This window comes from Anas platyrhynchos, chromosome 1 (assembly GCF_047663525.1).
Source record: "Anas platyrhynchos isolate ZD024472 breed Pekin duck chromosome 1, IASCAAS_PekinDuck_T2T, whole genome shotgun sequence".
NCBI classification, from domain to species: Eukaryota; Metazoa; Chordata; class Aves; order Anseriformes; family Anatidae; genus Anas; species Anas platyrhynchos.
The window spans coordinates 101,788,879-101,802,941 of NC_092587.1; the positions used below are offsets into that span (position 1 = coordinate 101,788,879).

General features: G+C 37.0%; 1 long non-coding RNA gene across 2 annotated transcripts; it reads left to right on the top strand.

Annotated features, from left to right (window-relative positions):
- The first annotated feature begins 291 nt into the window (after window positions 1-291).
- Window positions 292-11,979, top strand: LOC119714019 (uncharacterized). Of its 2 annotated transcripts, XR_005261187.2 has the most exons (4): window positions 292-512; window positions 3,040-3,292; window positions 3,749-3,854; window positions 11,935-11,979. It is a non-coding gene; the product is annotated as an uncharacterized lncRNA (long non-coding RNA). The 2 variants fall into 2 exon arrangements; XR_011806677.1 differs by lacking the exon at window positions 11,935-11,979 and having other exon boundaries at window positions 3,749-3,975.
- The last annotated feature ends 2,084 nt before the right edge of the window (window positions 11,980-14,063 follow it).

A 14,063-nucleotide genomic window follows, 5' to 3' on the forward strand; every position in this document is an offset into this window, starting at 1 on the left:
GAGTTTATGAATTTATGACAGACAGTTCTAAGCAGTCGTCAGTCCAGCATCATGCTTGGAGTTGATGACAATGACAGCAATTTTTACACCCATTATGAAATTGAGACTATCTTCAATTTTCTTTATCTTCCCAATTCCAGTCAAGGGGATCACTTGGCTAGGTACTTAGAAGATGTTTTCTCTGTATAAACTTTAATTATAATATATTAATAATATATATAACATATATTAATATTATATTATTGTTTATTACATTCAGTTCTGAGACCCCCAGCACAAGAAGGACATGGAAGTATTAAAACAAGTCCAGAGGAGAGTCACAAGGAAGATCAGAGTGCTGGAGCACCTCTCCTATGAAGACATGCTGAGGGAGTTGGGGTTGTTCAGCCTGAAGAAGAGAAGGCTCCGGGAAGACCTCATTGCAGCCTTCCAATACCTAAAGGCGGCCTGCAGGAAAGCTGAGGAGAGGCTCTTTGTCAGGAACGAAGAGAATGGCTTTAAACTAAAAGAAGGTACATGTAGATATTAGGAAGAAATTCTTCACGCAAAGGGAGGTGAGGCACTGGAACAGGTTGCCCAGAGAAGTTGTTGATGTCCCATCCCTGGAAGTGCTCGAGGCCGGGTTGGATGGGGCTTTGAGCAACCTGGTCTGGTGGGAGGTGTCCCTGCCACCTCCCAGGTGGGGGGTTGGAACTGGATGATCTCTAAGGACCCTTCCAACCCAAACCATTCTATGATTCTGTGATCTCAAATGGCTCAGCTACTTGGAGATGTATTCTCTTACCTCTCCGAAACCACAAAGAAATGCACTGGAGTATGGTGTACCATTGCAAGTGCTACCAATTTCTTGGGTCTGGCTTACAGAATAAATTGCTCTCATGTATTTGCTAAATTCAAAATCTTGTTAAAGGGAAAATAAGCACATCTTATTCACAAACAAGGAGTTGTTATTCTAATATGTCTTAAAAGATTAGTCAAAGTATAATTATTAGTCCAGTTACAATATTAACACTTATGATTAGAATCATGTACAAATTAGGTTAGTATATACAAACAGTGTAGTATCTCCTTGTTACTGTAATCCTGTGTTTCTGGGTCCTAAAACTGGTGGTTTTGGTTCAGGGAGAGGGAAGGATTACAGCCAGATATCAGCATCATAAGTAAGACTGTGGTGTTCATGATTCCTTCTTCCTCTCTTTTCAGTCTGCCCGAAGTAATTTTAAACGTTTTTATAATATGCTCTATGCCTTTTGTTATTGTTGTTGTTGTTTGTTTGTTTGTTTTGTGTTTTTGTTTTTGTTTGGTTTGGTTTTGGCTCACATTTCCACAATACATATGAATTTACTGGGCATTTACTTATTTTACTTATGTTAGGTACTTGTTCACTGTTCTTGTTGTTGTTGTTATCCTTAAAAGTATCTTTACCCTGCTCCTAAATTACATTTCTTTTAATGACCATTAACAGACCACTGTTAAGTCGTTTATAGCCCCAGGGCCTCTGGTATCATCCTGTGTCCACAGCTGAAACATCACCCTGTTCCAGTTCTCCTTTGTTTGCATTTTTTTCTAGGGCCATTAATAGCTCATTCTGTGTTGAATAGCTGCTTGCTATTACCCCATACATTCATTTACAGGCTAAAATTGGGCAGGTAATAGTTGCTTGGTAATTGGATAACTGTTGTCAGTTAAACAAGCCTGAATATAACTCCGGCTAGGCCAAAACAAGTCAAGACAGAGCCTGATAGGTTGATAGGTTCTGATTCCTGGGCCATTACAAGCAACACCGATATACTGGGCAACAAATGTATAATCCCAAAGTCTTTGCTTTAAGTGTCAAGGCAAGAATGAAGAAGGTACACAGAATTTTGTTAGCACTGAAACATCTACAGTACAGGACACGGAACCAAATAGACATGTACTTATAGTTTTTCAATGGTGGAAAAGAGTTATAAAGAAATAGAATAACAAAACACATTGCCATAACCATACTTAAAAGAAACATCTTAAATACTCTAGTCTTTCAGGTTGGCTCTGAGTCTGTTGGGTTAGTTTCAGTGAGCTATTCCCAGGCTGTCATCCTTGAGAGGGTTCTTGGAGATGAATGATTTCTACTTGAACTGTTCATGTTGGTTAGAGAAGCTGTTTGGAGCAGTTTCTTCTTTGGCCCATAATCAAAGATCTACTATTTTCTCTCTTACTTGTTTACTACTCACCGTTTTCCTCTGTGAGAACACCAAGACATAATACGGTGCCAAGAGGATCATGCAATCTCTTTTCCCCATCCTCCTGAAATTTACTTGATTAACATTTTTATTGCATATCTTAATTAGTGCATTCCTAGCTTTAGGCATCAGGCTGCTTTCTCCTGCTTACAGCCTTGCTAGAATTCATTGATTTTATTTTACAGATTCTACAGCATGGGAAATGTTAATGGTACAAAATCCTTTCAGTATTTAAATATTTGGTTTGTTTCAACTTTATATAAGGGCCATAAAAACATGTAAAAATTATTTGAGAATTAGCATTTGAGAAGGAACTTCATTTACACTACATTAGATTTCAGGAAGCTCATTTATATTGGAAAAAAAAAAAAAAAGTTGTACATCTTTAAATACAGGCAAATATAAAGGAATACAGTTAGTAGCATTGTTCCTTTACTAGCTCAATTATTGGAAATGTAGGTATTTCTTTGCCTAGGACCAGAAAGCTGTGTCAAAATACTTCCAGATCTGCAGAAAACACAAATGGAAAGGATGTAGTCTCTTCTTTTTAACTGACAGTTGAGTGGTTATAAAACTCACTGTAGAATGGTATTTCAGGTACCTGGGAACATTTCCCAAACCTGATGGAGTTTGCTAATCACCATATTACAGCATATTCTGATTCAGGGCTCTTGTGGTCTGTCTTGCTAAATCCTTTGTGCTTTTTATAAAATGCTTAAATATTTTTGATGGAGCAGAGACTTGAATTCTACCCTGAAAACTGTGTTATCATTATATTAGTTGTCGTTCTTGCATGGTCTGTTTCTTCTTCCCCCAGATATTTCACGATTCAGAGCACAGAGGAACAGTTTCAACAGGATGCTTCAGTATTTTGAATAGGTTGGATTGAGTTGGTCCCTGGTGCATGGTAACTTCTGGACACTCTGTCCTCAGAAAGATTCCTTGTGGTGGGGAGAGACCCTTCATGCCTAATGTGTGATTGCGAATTCCATCAAGTAGCAGGTTAATTACAAGCTGTCCAGTGCAATGAAATTCTTGTGGATTGAGCCTAATGTTAACAGGAGTTTAAGGTAATGAAATGAACAGCTTTATTTTCTACATTTCCTTTCTTTTTCTAGACATAAGCTATGAAGCATCCTATGCTTGTTACGGAGGCATGCAGCAAAATTAAGTGCTGTGAACTGTAGGTTTAAGTGAGAGGAACACATTCTGTCTCTTCTTTCTTTATGCACTGCAAATCAGATAGTGATAACTACAATTTATCTCTAAATCACATTAAAAGTAAATTCTCATATCATTATGCCTTTAAAGGAAGTCTGCACTTGGCACATATCGGGGCCTCTACATATCTCTTATTTCTAGGAACAATTTCTTTGCTAAACTTCCTTGCTTGTTTTATATGAAAATGATCCCATAGGATGGAATGAGGCCAAGTGTTGCATTGGCCAAAATACGGGGTGATGAATATAATTGGGTTTTTATTTATTATGTGACTTGGCATTATGATACCTGAATTATCTACACAGGCCTACACTAGACATCTAAGAAAATGAGCCTGCTAGCTGGATTCTGTGCCTGGAATTAATCAATCATCCATATGTTGCTCCTCTCCTCATCACTTTAAGGAGTCAGGTATGCACAGATGCTTTTGGCTGTCTGGAGGGTGACATGGAGTGGGAAGAGAGCCTTATCCTGCCTGTCCTTGTCTCTTTTCAAGGAAGCTTTTAACACCATTCTACCTTTCCAGATCCTAATTCTCATGTTTTGTTTTGTTTTTGTTTTTGTTTTTTTTTTTTTTTTTTATTATTATTATTATTTTATTTTCTTTTTTTTTGTTTGTTTGTTTTGTTTTGGTTTGGTTTTTTGGAGGCAAGGAATGGACTTAACTGTGGTTTTCATTTTATTTGAAATTGTACATCTATTTAAGCTAAGTGTTAGGAATCTTATTTTCCTAGTTTGTGATATGCTAGCGGCAAGCCCAGTTACCATCTGGATGAGTTGATTTGTGTTGTTTTCCTCACATACCAGAATTGGAATTTTTGTTCCACAAATAACGCCATTCTCATTTCTTTGAAATTGTCCCTGCTAATCTGTCTAGATATCTCCAGTATATGGCATGGGAAGTACCTTTCCATGCAAAACTAGAGGGGAAAATATACTGATTATACTAGAGGGGAAAATGTACTGAAAATATACTGATCTTTTATACTGATAATCAGTATAAAAGAAATGTTTCCACAAGTTATAATTTGTCAGCCAATTCCACAGATCATGGTAATTCCAGGAGAGGAAATGCGTTGTCTCTTGTCACAGAAGGCTAGGAATCAAACACATCACATTTAATAATAATTTTTGATCACAAATAGTGTAAAATTCCTTTGTGTGTATATTTTATCTCGTGAAGTCAGAAACACAATCAATAAATTCTGCAAAAGTATTGTGTTGAGAAATAATATATTCATGGGATTAAAAACATGAGAGATGTGTTCTATATAAAAACTGTGATATTTAATTATTCAATTAAATTTCTTTTATTTGTATGTAGTTTGTGAGAACATTGTAACTTTCAAAGAACATTTGGCTATTCAGAGTAAATCTGGGTGTTCAGGTTGCTTAAATATTCAGTATGCACAGTGTATCTACTACTCTTCCTGAAAAACAACACTTATCAACCTGCTTTGCAAATAATATTGTACACATTATAACCAATATGATTATACTGGTAAAAACAATGATGCTGCTATGGTCCTATGAAAATGATTCATACTAAGAACATAATTCCTGTATCCTCAGAGGAACAGTATTTCTGATAAAATCGAGTATCTACCCTGTAATAGGTATAGAATATTTCTGTCTGCAGAACAATTAGAATTCTTACAATTAGAATTCTGATGTGAGTATTCAGATATATACAATAGTTTCTATTTCAAGAAATATAATTGTTCAATACAGTGTGTAGTTGTTCTGAATTGGAAAATGAGAAAACAGTTTGAATGAGTATCCTCACTCATGGTTTCCCAACATATTATTCCCAGAAAATGAAGTATAAATGAATATGAAATGAGTGCAACCAAAATAAATCAGTTTAAAATGTCTTTCTCTACCCCAATGATTTTATTCCTTTTAGACATGCCTTCTCAGCTCCATGCAAAATACATGGTATAACGTGGAAATATGCACCTCTCCTTTTCTTTTGTTTTGCTAACAATTTGTTCACTAATTTAACATAATTTACAGAATTGTGCAATGAGTAACCACTGACTTTACAGCCTTGTCCTAATAAATAACAAAAATAACCATCAAACAATGAAAGAAAATTAAACTAAAAATGATGTTGTGAAGGCTGTGGAAGAGTCAGTGACTATGGCATCGTATATATTTTGGCCTCACATTCAACAATTTTGGAAGTGGAAGAAAAAAAATATGGAATTTGACAAAATAACAATGAGAACACACATATGTATGCCCATACATCTACAAATATATATATATTTATAGCTTTTTTTGCATGTGGCTCATGAAGCTCTATTAAATGACAGTTGGCTTTATGATATTCAGTGGTTTAAATATGACAGCCACTAACACACTGATAAACTTTTCTTATGGATTCCTCTGGTTTCATTATCATTATTCACAATGTAAAGTCTTAATGAGAGCAAGTGTGAATTTGCTCAGAATTAAATAAAAATAGAGGTCCAGTTTTTCAGTACAGCTCCACGTTGAATTCATTGGTGAAATTTATTAAAAAAATAAATAAAATTGTATGACTGGCCTTATGTTATTTATCATATACAGCACAACTTGCAAAACCTATAGAGTTCTGGTTGTTTGCAAATATCCAGACATCTGAAATGATTAAAGTCCAGCATGGAAATGTGTACTTTATTAAAAATTTGAGCTAGCTTTTTCTATTAACTCATGAACAGCATATTAAAATGTAATGGATCTCTAAGTTTATCAAATTAGAAAGTAAGCCATTGGGAATCTACCCCATAATAACTTAAACACAGTATATCCTGCAGCCCCACAACACTTGAGGCTGAATGAAGTTTTCTAATACACTGCACAATTTTAGTCGCAGCATATAAGGCTCCATTTTAGGGCCGGTACTTTTCAATATTTTTATAAACGATCTGGATGTAGGAATAGAAGGTATTTTGAGCAAGTTTGCCGATGACACCAAACTTGGAGGAGTTGTGGACTCGAATGAGGGTGGAAAGGCCTTGCAGAGGGATCTGGATAGGTTGGAGAGCTGGGCGATCGCCAACCGCATGAAGTTCAATAAGAGCAAGTGCCGGGTCCTGCACCTGGGACGGGGAAACCCTGGCTGCACGTACAGACTGGGCGATGAGACGCTGGAGAGCAGCCTAGAAGAGAGGGATCTGGGGGTCGTCGTAGACAGCAAGTTGAATATGAGCCGGCAGTGTGCCCTGGCAGCCAGGAGGGCCAACCGTGTCCTGGGGTGCATCAAGCACGGCATCGCTAGTAGGTCGAGGGAGGTGATTGTCCCGCTCTACTCTGCGCTGGTGCGGCCTCACCTCGAGTACTGTGTGCAGTTCTGGGCACCACAGTATAAAAAGGACATGAAACTGTTGGAGAGTGTCCAGAGGAGGGCTACGAAGATGGTGAAAGGCCTGGAGGGGAAGACGTACGAGGAACGGCTGAGGGCACTGGGCCTGTTCAGCCTGGAGAAGAGGAGGCTGAGGGGAGACCTCATCGCAGTCTACAACTTCCTCGTAAGGGGGTGTCGAGAGGCAGGAGACCTTTTCTCCATTAACACTAGCGACAGGACCCGCGGGAACGGGGTTAAGCTGAAGCAGGGGAAGTTTAGGCTTGACATCAGGAGGAAGTTCTTCACAGAGAGAGTGGTTGCACACTGGAACAGGCTCCCCAGGGAAGTGGTCACTGCACCGAGCCTGACTGAATTTAAGAAGAGATTGGACTGTGCGCTTAGTCACATGGTCTGAACTTTTGGGTAGACCTGTGCGGTGTCAAGAGTTGGACTTGATGATCCTTAAGGGTCCCTTCCAACTCAGGATATTCTATGATTCTATGATTCTATGATATAGGCTAAAAATGAAACTGTTGAAATATCTACCTACCTCCCACAAGATGCTGCAGAAATTCAGTAGTAGGGTTCAAGGTAAAGACAATTTGACTTGATCCCTAACCTAGTGAAGTCAATGAGTTTTTGTATACTGCTTTCGTTATGCTTTATGCTTGAAGGTATGTGGGGAATACCAATACATCTCAACTGCATTTTTACTGGAAAAGGACAAGAAAGACAAAAAAGTAAAGTAGGCAGGAGAGAGAAGAACAATTATCAACTTTGAAAAATAAAGAGTTCTGTAACTTCTATAAAAATCATTATTGCAAAACCTGTTAAAATTATGCTCTTTTAAAAGCAGAGAACAATCTCCCCTTGTTTCACAAAAATGATAAAAAAAGAAAATGAGTCCATTTAATGTGAAATTGAACTTCTGTGAAATATGAACTTACTGTTTCATATATTTATTCATTTATTATGATTCAAAATATATGGAAATATCCAACAGTCAACAGTGTCATGAACTCCAAGTAATCTGGATAAAGAATATTTGGGAACAGATCAGAGAGAAGTTAGAGAAGCTGTGAATTCAGTTATCCTGTCACAATGTATAATGCAGTTATTTAGTGAAAGAACTCAGTTTGTTCTGAACTTTGGCAGGAAAAAAAAAAAAAGAAAAGAAAAAAGAGAGAGAAGATAAATGCTTAGTGCAGAAATTCGTAAGGTGTATTGAGATTGAGGTCTGATCTGCTTATTGTTATTTGTTGAGAATTAGATCCAAGAAAGAGAATATGTACTTAAAAGTTAGTTTATCCAGGAAGTGAGGAATAACACTTCCTTGTCTTTATTTTAAATTTATTTCAGATTTGTTCTCACATAAGTGAAAAATTCTTTGATTAAGAGAAAGTAAAGAAGAGAACTCTAGGTTTACCATAGCAAGCAAGGAGGCAAGAGGAACTTTGTTTAACTTAATGGCATTCATCAGGAAGAAGGAAGATATCCTTTCTATTTGTCCTTAAGTCCAGCAGGCTCTTCTATCATCTGTTTTTGATCCCAGATAGTACCATAGAGCTATTTAAGAATTTGTAGTGAACACATTTTGGCAGGTCTAGAAAAATAAACAATTAAGAGGACTACACATGCTGATAATTCAAGACATTTTGAGTCCATTGAAAAGCAATTTATCTTAATAAATATTTGATAATATCACAGAATCACAGAATTCTAGGAATTGGAAGGGACCTTGAAAGATCATCTAGTTTAATCCTCATATTAGGAAGTTGATTAGAAAGATGGTATTACACTTGATCAAGATCATCACAATATGTCTCCAGTCTTCAGTGAGATCCTGTAGAAAAATAGTCATAGTTTGAGAAAATAGGATATTTCTGTCACTGCAGACAATATTTCTTAGGGTAGACTGCCCAACTTCTCTCAATTTATTAAACTTAGCAATTTAAGAAATAGTAACAATAGGCTGAATGTCAGAATCCCACTTTTTAAACTAGTTACTTTTTTCAAGAATTTTGCCCAGTTAATCCATCACTTTATCCACTTTAAATCTTTAACAAAAAGAGAAAGCTCTCCACATAAATTATATCATCTGAAAGCTGTTTTCTAATATTCAGCCTTTGCTGTAATATTTTCCTGAAAAGGGTTGTCACCTACACTCTAAAGCCTTTTTACTTTAAATCACTAAGTTCACTGAATGCACATAACTCCAATTAACTGCAGCCTGGTGGCTCAAAAGCAATTTGGTCTTTCATTAATTACTCAGGTAAACATGGGGAAAAGCTCTTTTAGTTTGCCTGAATTCACAGAACAAACATTCCTCTTTCTTTGATGATCCAAGACAATCTTGTCTTTTGATGTTTATCACTTAGTTGTTCAATAAAATGTAATTAAAAACAAAGACAACAACATCCCCCTATCACCAACCCTGAGTTACAGTTAATTGTCAGGCTTTCAAACTTACTCTTACAGTGCAAAGCTTTATTGCACTTTAGGTCATAAGGCTATTTGTTTAATCTCTTTCCTTGTGGATTGACTCTCCTGAGTCTCACAATGGGATTTCTAGACACAACATTTAGTTATAGCTGCTTGGATGCTTTTCTCAATTAGTTTTGTATATAATATAAGCAAAATCCAAAAAAGTTTTTTTTATTATTATTATTATTTTTATTTTCCCCAAAGTATAAATCAATTCTGCTAGAAATCCAGAACTATTAATGATGCTCAGCAAGCCATTTGATCAGTTTATTCTGCCTTTCAAGTTGGAAAACAAAACAAAACAAAGACTAGCAGTAATAGTTGGTTAAGATGACTTCAGATTTCATATAGAATTTAAAAGGGGTGAAGGCCATTAGAAAATGTATAAATAAAAAAAAAATCCAAGTAAATCCAATCCAGTGAATGCAAAATCAGTAGAAGGTACTGAATTGTTTAATATGCCGAATCATGACAAAAGTTACCAAGGCCTTCAGAAACTAAATTGAGCAGTGATAAAGGTATGCAATAAGTAATTATAAAATTAATGGACTGTTATTCATCTACCTTTTTCATGTTAATGAACAAATTAGTCTTGCATGTGAGTGTACCACATCTGTTTGTGCCGACATACACAGAGAGACACATCCACATGTCACCCAAGCTGGCTTGATTGCACTTTGCGGGACATATTTGTATACATTTTATCACCGTTTCTGTAAACAGCAGTTTCTTTCAGTATGTTCCATGCTCTGTGCCTAGGTCTTAATGGAAGTGTTAATTAGAAGCGCAGTAGGAAAACAATTTATGCTTCTAAACATGTCTTCTGTATGGAGTTTGAGTAATGAGAAAAAACAGGCCAGAACATTTATATGAACAGATTCCAATTGCTGTTTCTGAGTCTAACATTCTCACTTATTGCCAAGAGTGCAGCACAGAATGATGAGACAGCTTACGAGAAATTTTAAATAATCAATAAAAACACCCATAGTACCCAATATCCATAAAAAATAAATTTACATGTTTAGTTGAAGGTTTGCTTTCCTAAAACCTCATTCTTCATTTTGCTTCATGTATCTCCTGAAGTCTCTGCACGCTTACCTAGATGAAATTCTTGACAAACCTGGGAAGCAGTGGCAGGACTTTGCCTGATCGTATCTATTTGGTTCAAATATAGTTTGTATATACCCAAGTGATACCTTCTGTAGTCAAAAATCAGGTTCTTAGATGCTCGGGAAAAAACAATGCCCAATCCTTTATTCCTGAAATTAATCACAGAACTGTCTAGGTTGGAAAACACCTCAAGATCATCGAGTCCAACCTCTGACCTAACACTAACAAGTCCTCCACTAAACCATATCGCTAAGTTCAACATCTAAATGTCTTTTAAAGACCTCCAGGGATGGTGACTCAACCACTTCCCTGGACAGCCCATTTCAATGCCTAACAACCCTCTCAGTAAAGAAGCTCTTCCTAATATCCAACCTAAAACACCCCTGGTGCAACTTAAGCCCATTCCCCCTCATCCTGTCACCAGGCACAGGGGAGAATAGACCAACCCCTACTTCACTACAGCCTCCTTTAACGTACTTATAGAGAGCGATAAGGTCGCCCCTGAGCCTCCTTTTCTCCAGGCTGAACAATCCCAGCTCCCTCAGCTGCTCCTTGTAAGCCTTGTTCTCCAGACCCCTCACCAGCTTCATGGCCCTCCTCTGAACTTGCTTGAACACCTCCATGTTCTTCTTGTAGCGAGGGGCCCAAAACTGAACACAGTACTCGAGGTGTGGCCTCACCAGAGGTGAGTACAGGGGGCCAATCACTTCCCTAGCCCTGCTGGCCACACTGCTTCTGATACAAGCCAGGATGCTGTTGACCTTCTTGGCCACCTGAGCACACTGCTGGCTCATATTCAGCCAACTATCAACCAATACTCCTGGATCCTTCTCTGCCAGGCAGCTCTCCAACCACTCATCTCCCAGCCTGTAGCTCTGCTTGGGGTTATTACACCCCAGGTGCAGGACCCGGCACTTGGCCTTGTTAAACTTCATACCGTTGACCTCAGCCCATCAGTCCAGCCTATCCAGATCCTCCTGCAGAGCCTTCCTACCCTCAAGCAGATCGACCCACATGCACCTAACTTGGTGTCATCTGCGAACTTACTGAGGGTGCACTCGATCCCCTCATCTAGATCATTGATAAAGAGATTAGAGGACTGGCCCCAGTACCGAGCCCTGGGGAATGCCACTAGTGACTGGGTTAACTGAGAATTTATCAGGAAAGGGCAAAAAGGGGTAGAATGGGGTGGGGTGTGAGGGGTGATAACAGGATAGACTTTAGTATGATTAGGTAGAGAGCTTACATTGACATGTTTATGGTGATGGATGATTAACTTTATAAACCAAAGAATGTTTAACCCTGAAAATAAATTTGTAGAATAGCGATAAAAGAATCCCAGAAGGGGAGGAAAACAAACAATGAGAAAAATGTTAAATAGATAATACATAATAATAGATAATACAGATAGCAAAGGATAAAGGACAATAGGAGAAATAAAAGATGCTATCACTGCATGGGGCTTCTAATTGATTACAAAGTAGTAGAATGAACACCGAGTCTTATGAAGAATATAGTTTGATTATTTACCACCTGATTTTTTTTTTTATTTTTATTTTTTTTCAGGAATTCATTGTACTTCATATATCACACACAGTCGGAGTGGAACAGTAAGTATACATGTATAATTTTCCACTGCTTAAATACACTTTTTGTTGTAAATTGAAAACTTTCAGCTTCTTTAACTTTCCATACAGACAGACAAAATGATCAGCAGTTTAGTCATCCAGAACTATGGTGGGTTCCTTCAGAATTATATTTCCTGTTTACTTGTCTGGTGCCTGTAAGCTGCTATTATTGAGTGAGGTGATACAGACATTGCTCTCTTCTCTCTTTCCCCAGAGATGTAGTGAAATCCATGATTTTCACAGGTAGGAGTATTACAGATTGTCCTCCTCCCCCTTTTTTTCTCCTGTGACTATAACGATAATTTTGTAGATATAGCAGGCATCATCAGTATATTCTAGATAAAAAGGAAATGAAATTTCAGAGATGGATGCAGTGTTCATATATATATACCTATATATTTATGTGTATATACTGAAGGATACACATGAAAGTATTGCTAATAATTCTACACACAACTCTTTACTTTTTAACTGTAGGGATAATCTTCAAATTTATTCATTGTCCTGTCAACATGAAAGTCAATAGTGAAACCCATTGACCATATTTCAGACAACTGAAAAATCTAAGGCCCCACTAAGGTAACCACTAAGGATGTTGTTATCTCACAATGAGATTATATGAATGTAGAATTTGGAATATCACATATATCAAATCCTTGGTGGGGAACGGAGGGAGGAAAAAAATGATGTTAAGGCTTCTGAGAATGCTTTATTCCATTAAAAAACTTCAAAAGGAACTCTATCGCCAGATTAGATGGACTGAGATGGAATGAAAAAGTGGAGGATAGTGAAGGTGTCATTTCTTTAAAGTCTGAAAAAACAGCACTCTTTGCATAAAGCCACATCTAATGATATTTCCTGATGATGCTGGTACAGTTTGCCAGTTTGGATGAATTCATACATCCTACAATGCAAAAGTGTTCATGGTTTTTAAAGTGTCCTCTTTCATTCTCCGATGTTGATGAAAGATAGCAAACATGACAGAAGCAGGTGGACACTGTCAACAGTAGCTTCTGAAAAATGGCTATCAAATTGTGTGGCTTGAAGAAAAAAAGAGGGGAGAATAACAGAAAAGAAGAGGAGAGGGTTAAATAGATGAAAAGTTGAGAAAGAAAGTTAATCAGGGGAAAATAAGTAGGACATTAAATGTTGAAGATACTGAGTCATCTCAATGTCTAATATTTTCTAATTTGGCCAGTCTTTCCAGCTTCTGGCACCATGTTGTGGGTCCTTCATATCAAAAAAATTGTTTCTGAATTATTAAAATGCAGGTACTAATCTTACCCCACTGTCAGCGCTGATAAGGTGGAATGCTATATCAGCACTAGTCACCCATGTTTTCCTTGTCGTTACAGTGAAGAAAAATGGGCATTTTTAAGGCATGATTCATCTGACCTATTTTAGGTATTGACATTAGAATGAGACAAATAGTGCCATGAAAGTGCTTGTTTTTCTCCACTGCATGGCCCTTTCTCACATTACTACTTCACGTACAAGCAACTACAATAGATCAGATTACTTAGCTGTTTTGAACCTTTGCATTTAAACAATGCAGTGGCTTGTAATACTTGACTGTGAGGAGATGAGGGTTTTAGCTGACTGTCAGAAGGCATATTTCTTAAATTTGGTAGAGTACCAAGCTATTTTTTATTCTTCCATTTTATGAGCAAATTGAAGCACTAAAAATAAAGAGGAGTTTCAGGTACACCAAAATGTTTTGCATAGTCTAAAGCAAATCTTTAATTTTACCTTTTATAAATATTTTAAAATATTTATGGCACATATAAAATTTGTAAAAACTCCAGTTTTATTTTAAAGTTGAAAAGACATTCAGTTGCCTTTTGAAATGCTATCTTTCTTCTTTGAAAATGTTTGGAAAACTTTATTTAATTTGGTTTGGCTTAAAAAGCACTTTTGGCTAGTAAAAGATTTGGGAAAAAAAAAAAAAATTTGCTCAGCTGTAATGGTTAGATTAATTGTGTTTTTTCTCTGAGTATGACTGTGAAATGATTGCTTGTTCTTGCCCAAGTTCTCTATGCTAATTTGACTATACAGTAGCTGGCAACC